General features: G+C 47.3%; 1 protein-coding gene across 2 annotated transcripts in view; it reads left to right on the top strand.

The window, feature by feature from the left end:
- Positions 1–1,505: 1,505 nt before the first annotated feature.
- Positions 1,506–7,232, top strand: part of PKIA (cAMP-dependent protein kinase inhibitor alpha) — a 43,967-nt gene continuing 38,240 nt past the window's right edge. The window contains exon 1 of one of the 2 annotated variants that reach the window (XM_037380450.1): positions 1,506–1,631. The gene's annotated coding sequence lies outside the window, so the exon portion shown is untranslated. Of the gene's footprint in view, positions 1,632–1,768; positions 1,995–7,232 lie in introns of those variants that run through there. The other variant, XM_037380448.1, reaches the window with a different exon arrangement.

The raw sequence follows: 7,232 nt of genomic DNA, 5'->3' as shown, positions 1-7,232 counted from the left end.
GTACCCTTGGGCAGTAACCCCCTCAATCTGTGAGGCGACAGACACACAGAGCTTTTTGGTTGACTGCTGGGTGTGTGGCCCCCGTCCCCTGGGAGGGGCTTCAGGGGGTCCCTTTCTCCTCTGACCTGGTTATTGGAGCTCCCCCACCTGTCCACATGCCCCTGAGCTCCTCTGTGTATGTGGAGATAAGCCTTTCATCACCTAACCTAACACACTGTAAACAGAGATTAAATACCACTGCTGAAATGCTGCCAGTGCTGTGCATCCAGGTCTGCAATGCCAATCAACAGAAGAGGTTCCAGGCAGGGAGTAAACAGGAGCAGCCCAAAATTAGTGCAACTGTAGGACTGCACAGGCAGGAATCAAATCAAAGACACTGGCACAGTTTGAAGCCTTACCATAAACACTACAAAAATAAACACAATGACTTTCCAAAAAGGAACTCAGGCTCTGAGGGTTTATATTTCATCTCAGAGACAGAAACTAAGATCCTTACCTTAACAGACATTACCCTCCCCTTTCCTGCTTTCCTCCAACACTACAGGCGACCTTCCCATCCATGCCCAGGCCACTGTAGCAGCCTTTCTCCCGTTTCAGACCCCATCACCATGGAAAATACCAAAGTTTCCAACTCGGGTCTACTCCAAAATCTTGCTCAGGCACCACTGGCCTACCCAGTCAACAGAGCAGGTGCAACACCTTGGAAACACCTCTGCTCACAGCATCTGAGTTTTCCCAGGTTGTCCAGTAGGATTTTTCTTGAACAGACACAACCCTGCCTTGCCTGTGAAATACGAAGAGCTCTCAGAGGACAACAATTTGGTGACAGGCTTTATCTATCTGATCGGGCCTGCCTGGTGTTATTTATGCAGCAGCATAGCTGTGCTCGTCCTGCACACGGGATGGGTTCATGGGATTGTAAACTGTGACAGGAATCCAGCCTTCTTTATGAGCCTGTCAGTTACCCAGCGCATGCACAGCGCTCTGTGAGTAACAAAAATAGACATGCTGCCTTCTGGTGGACCTTAAAAATATCAGGACGCCCTTGGTAAGGGAAAAGTGTGTCCTGGTGACCTTGAACGCCGTGCCTTTCCCATGGTCTCCCCTCCCAGGCACAGAGCAAGAGCCACCGGCAAAGAAACTCCCCCCCCCCGCCCCAACCCTGGAACAGCTGCATTTTTCAGGGCGACATGCTGCGGAGGGCTTGCCCGCCCCGAGGCCGGGAGGGGAGGGGGAGAGCTGGGCGCCCACACACCAGCACGGAGCTTTACAGCGGATTTTCCTTCATAACAGACCCCCACCCCCGGGGGGAGGCTCTCCTCTGACTCCGGCCTTGCGGCGCTGCGGGACCCGGCCGGCCCCCCCGTTCCTCGCCGCTTAGCCCGGTACGCCCAGGTGGTGCAGGGCGGCCAGGCCTCGGTCCGGGACACCGGGACGGCGGTTGGCGCTGGCCGTACGCCACGGGCCGTTGAGCGGCAGCACCGCGCTGCCCGCTGAGGGGACTCCCGGGAGGGGAAGGCTGGCGCGGGGCGGAGCGGCCCATCACGCTGCTGCGCCCAGGGAGAGACCCCCGGCCCGCAGCCGCGCCGCCGCGGGTCTGTGCCGCCCCTCGCGGCCTCCCGGGCAGCAGGGTACGTGTAGAGCAGCGGGAGCGCCGGTCCCTGCGGCGAGAGCGGAGCGCCAGGGCCCTGCGGGGCTCGGCCGGGCGGGCGGCGGGGCCGTCCCCCCCTCCGCGGCGGGAGCGGAGTGCGGCGGCCCGGGGAGGGGGCGGGGAGGATGACTTCATGCCGCCGGAGCGCCGTGAATTTAGTAGCAGCAGCTGCCGCCGCGGCCGGCGGCGGGATGTGGGGGTGAGGTGACAGCGGGAGCCGCCGCCGGCTGAGGGAGGGGCAGCGCCGGGCATCCCGCTCCGCCGAGCCCAGGGGCTCTGGGCCGCCACAAGCAGCCGCTGCGGGAGGGAGGGAGGAAGATGCGCTGAGCCGGTCACTGGAAAGGTGAGCGGGAGCTGCCGCGGGCGTGTGCGGGGGCAGGCGGCGAGCGCTGCGGTGCTGCCCGGCTGGGGGGCCGCGATGTTGCCGCCTTCAGCCGCCCGCCCCGGCTCGCCCGGCCGCCGGGGCCGCTGCCCGCCCGCTGCGAGCGCGGGCAAGGCCGAGCTGGGGAGGCAGCCGCCGTGCTGCCTGCGCGCAGGCAGGCTCTGGAGCCGTGCTGGGGCATGTAGCTGCCTTCTCCTGCGGTTCCCTCCTAAAGCAGAAGGGCTGCCCTCCAGGAGCGCCACGGCGTTGCGTTTTATCTCATATTGCCAGGATGTGCAGTGGCTCGGCGCCAGCGCTCCGCTCAGGGCCGGGCTGCTGGCTCTGCGCCGGCTGGAGGGGTTCGCCGCCGCGGCGGGGCCGTTCGCCTGTGGCGTAGCGCAGGCCGGGCGCCAGCGCGGGAAGGAGCGCGGCGACAGGTGCGGGACCGCGCTCCCGCGGCCCTCTTGCTCCACCCGGCCCGATGTGCGTCCCTCAGGTGGCGGGGAAGACATCTTAGGGCAGACGGGTTTCGAGGAACGGAAGCAAAAAAGCATGTCGTCTCCTTCGCGTTTCTGGATTTGGAAGTCGCTTCGCAGAAAACTGAAGGGAATGTAGAAGTTGGAGGACCAGCCCTTATACCAGAATGGATTCTGTTGACTTTTTTGGGGGACTTCTGTGTCTGTGTGTTTTCCCTTTTTCCGTTTTTATCATCTAGCACAAGGTTTGGGGCAAACAAAATAGCAGCAAAGTTCAAATGCCTTTTTGTGCTAAATGAAAGAATTAGTAAGTTGCTCTTCCACCATATCACCTGTAGAAGTGGAAAAATTAGTACTTGCAGCATTGTAGCTTGGCCATTGACATTGCACATTGTTTGTGGTATGTACACAGGTCTTAACATTAGAGGAATGGTCTTTTGAAATTGAGTAGAAGGGAAGAATCTGCCTGGCCTATGTCCCTGTCTAATACGCTGGTGATGTTTGGGTCTGTTTTTCTAGAGCAGAACAAAGAAAAAGGTTGTTTTAAAGCAGGCATGTCAATACAGGAGGCTAGGGTTGGCATGCAGAGGCAGATCATTAGAACAAGCACTATTTGCGTGTAGTAATGGTTAACGGCTCTATGTGGTTTGGATTGGAAGCAAAAACTGGTTGTGCCTTTGTAAGAAAAGGATAGGGTATTAATGTGTCTTTAATGAAAAAGGAAGCAGGATATTGGAAGCTGAAGGTTATTTTATTCAGTGTCTTATTTGCTTATATGTTCGTCTTAAAGGATCCTGTTATCCCATACATTCACAGAGCAGCTCATGTAGTTGTGGGATCCCCAGTTGCGGTTGAAGCCTCTGGTCATGGTGCTAGAGCAATAGAAGTAATACTTGAGGAGGTAACTAGCAGCTGTCTGGCCTGTTGTCGTTATTTATGGGAAGATTTTTAATTCATTTATTTGCCTCAGTACTGTTGCTGGGGATACAGAAGGCAAATGATGGCTACAGAGGCAGGAAATGTGTATAAAAGACAACTGAGGCTTCACAAGGCTGAAACAGAGTGAGTGGTGAATTGCAGTGTCAGGAATCAGTTCAACAGACAGATCTTTGCTCATTAACTATGAGCCTATATAAGCTTGTTCCTTTTAAGCGCTCTAGGGCACATCCTATGTATTCATTTCAAGCTAGAAAAAAAATCTCTTCTATCAAACCTGTATCTTTTCTCTACCAAAGATTTACTTTGTTCCTGTAAAACACATGGGAGTGTGAGGTAGGACATCTCTACCACTGTTTTTTCCCTCCTAGAAGAGAGCGTGACTGGATGTCTCCGCAGTTGCAACGTTGTAGTCATTTGCTGATTTCTCCTCCAATTGCCTTTGCCTGGAAAAAGAAACCATGTAGCTGACTTCAGATACTTCTCAAATTAGTCCACCCATTTTATATAAAGTAAATTTCTTCACTGAAGACTGCATCAGGTAATTGTCTCCCATTCTACTGTTGCAAATACAGGGTAGTATCAACAACTAATGTTGATGCAACGTTAGCCCAGTAAAGTTAGCTGTTTGGGCTTCCTGGCAAACCTAAATAATGTTTCAAAAGACTGTTGGTTAACAGTTTTTAAAACAAGGTAGTGGCAGGGGTAAAGGAGGAGTTGACCAAGAGCCATGCATTATCATAGATACGACTGTACCCCTGATCGGTTTGACACTGAAAACTTGAATTGCTTTTGTTTTTATCTTATCTGTCCTCCAAAGATAGATGGTATAGTCATGTAAAATGCAGGACATGTGCACGTGTCCATAGAAAAAAGTATATATCTAATTATCAGTGTGAATTTAATTCAATGGAATAACTGATGTAAATCCACTTCCTGCAGACTTCTCTCTCAGAACTCCTCTTCCTCCTGTTACAGTAACTTCCATACCTCTGCCAGGCAAAGTGTCTTTATTGTGGTTAATCTGGGGCAACAGCCCCGCTGACTGGAGGAACAGCCTAGTTGGCCAGCTGGTTGAAGCCAGACAGACTGGGTAGCAGCTGAGATTTAGTTGCCTTTTCCTCAGAGGGTCTGCTATTTTGGAACTCTTCATCTGGGTTACTACTTCAAATTTGTAAGAGCTTAATTATATTTGAGAATTCTAGACTGCAGTCAGCCTTTGAACCATCAGGTTAATTTGACCAATTTGCGTAAGGCTTGTTTCCTTAGGAGAACAAACTGGAAAACCCAGTAACCTTGAATGCACTTAAAGTTGCAGAGATTTGATTTCACTTGTGGTCCTTTCCAAGGGTTGAAACAAAACAGTTCAGTTAAATATATTTTCTATTATTATGAGAATGTTTAAAGTTGATGTTTCTAAGCGCTGGTTGAACTAGCTGAAACAACCACATTCCAGAGCAAGCATGTAATTTTTCAGTTTTGTTGTTACTAGGTTTTGAGTTGGAGTGTTTTCCCTAAATTAAGAATTCCTTAAAGGAAGGCTTGAGCAGGGTGTGAGTGGATAGATATTATACAGTGAACTTAAAACTATGTACTTCAGCATGTGCAAACAATCAAGAGTATTTTAGCAGTAGTGACACCATTTTTTCCTTCTGAAGAGCAAGTGTATTGACACTTTCCAAATGCATGGCCTTTATGTGCAGTAGCTAATATTTCTAGGTAAGAAAATTTCTGAGAAATAAATGCCAGGCATAAACTTAAATTTCGGCTCCTACTATCAAATGGATTTCATGTTGGACTCTTTCGTTATTGTCACTAGAAGATCTTTGTGTGAGTGGCCAGTCAACTGCAAAGGTAGCAATTGTTAAGGAGAACTAAGGGTTTTATCCATTTATAATGTATTAGTGGTGAGAACAAGACAGGCATTGAGTATCTTTTTATCTTGAATTCAATCTAATCAAGTAAGTCAGCACTACAACCAAAGTAATGAGCCCCTGAGTTGAATACCTGAAGTCTGGAGATAGAAGGGCAGAGTTCAAGTATGCTTCCTGCAAAAGCAAGCTGATTTAAGCCCTCCTCTTGAAGAGGACTGCATGTGACAGCAACACAAGCATGAACCCATTTATATGTATTAGTTTCATGATGCATTGAGAGACTAGTTTCAAGACAGTCATCATATTGTATATTCTTACAAAATGACTGTATTAAAACATGATAAAAGAAAGGATCTGATTCTTCAAGAACTGTAAGCTAATAGTATATTTCCCTGTCTTTAAATATGAACATATCAAAGGAGAAAGTAACACAAAATGGACTGTCTCATAGGAGAATTGCTGCAACTATCCCAGCGAAGTGACAGATCGAATAATTCCATTTTTTTTCCTTTAATTTTTATGGTAGAACCAATAAGATATGATAGTGGGTTTTGTCCTCCCTAACATACTGATGGTACGCTGCATTTCTGCATTGCTGCGGTGGTAAAATAATTCCAGGGTATCTCTGCCCTTCTTCCCTGGGTGAACCAATCACAAAGCGTGAACTCCGCAGAAGAGCTGTAGTGGAAGAATTTCCAGTCAGCCAGGGTGTAGTTCTCTCTAGTATAATATGTTTTGTTTTCTGACCTTTATTAAAATTTTAAAATTGGCTACTTTGCCCATGAGTCCTGTAAAGCCAAAGAACAGCAATTTAACCTGCCTTGTGTTCAGAAGTACTTTAAAGCGACTGGTAGGTCTTTGCACAGTTATGCATCCCTTTATGCACTCATGTCCCAGTGATTCATCAGATGTGATAGGCAAATAGGTCTAATTCCAACATGCAATTTTTGTTTCGCTGACTACTTTTTTTGTCACATCTTTGTTCTAGCAACTATTCCAAAGGTATATCAAAGTTATATTGGCAGCTGTTAACTAGCCTGTAAAATGTGCTGCAGCTTTAATGAGATCATATACATCTTAATATATCTATATAATTATATATATTATATAATATATATATATTTGCTAACTATTCACTCATTTGCCTTCTACCTCCTACAGAATTTCCACTTACACATATGGTGAGCACATAACTGTGGTGAAACGATCTCACCACCTGTTGTTTTAAAATAGCACAGATGCTTATTAATGGTCCTTCCATGATACTGTTTATAGTACATGTTAAACCTCACTGAAAATACTGTGGATCATATTGGTAAGGGATATTATTACTCCAGGAACAGCCTTAAATTGGTTCTTGTTGAGCATCTCTACTTGTTGATTGTTTGTAGATAGGAGAGAGGTAAACTTCATAGGAGAGTCAAAGCTATGATGCTTAGTGAGAAAGCTGTCAGTGAATCCTGTATAAGGTGTTCCGTGAAAATGGCTGCTGCTGTTTGGATAGCTGATCAACCTGAAGAACCTGAAAAAGTATGAGTGCATAGATTCTTTACACTCAGAAGTCTTGAGCTCAGTTGATGTGAACTCCTTGAGGCCAAGGCTCAAAAGCAGTTTTCTCACACTTCAAAGCAAGGGAAAGTAAATAATAGCAGAAATTGAACCTTGATCAAGTGTGCCTCCTAGTACTTTTCTTTTTTTTTTTTTTTTTAATGGAAAACTCAGTTTTAAAATGACTAAACTAAATTTAAGTAAACAAATGTTCTATTAGTTACTGGGGGTTTTTGTCCAATTTAAAGAGTGATTTGGATTCTCAGCTTTGCTTTCGAAGGATTTCTAGAGTTCTGCCTAATATTTCTGGACTGTAACTCTGGATTTGTCTTCAAGTTATTTTTGTTTTTTTTGTCTACCCTGGTCAAAGTAGAAATTAAAAATGT

This window comes from Falco rusticolus, chromosome 3 (assembly GCF_015220075.1).
Source record: "Falco rusticolus isolate bFalRus1 chromosome 3, bFalRus1.pri, whole genome shotgun sequence".
Taxonomy (NCBI): Eukaryota; Metazoa; Chordata; class Aves; order Falconiformes; family Falconidae; genus Falco; species Falco rusticolus.
This window is presented reverse-complemented; position numbering and strand designations above follow the sequence as displayed.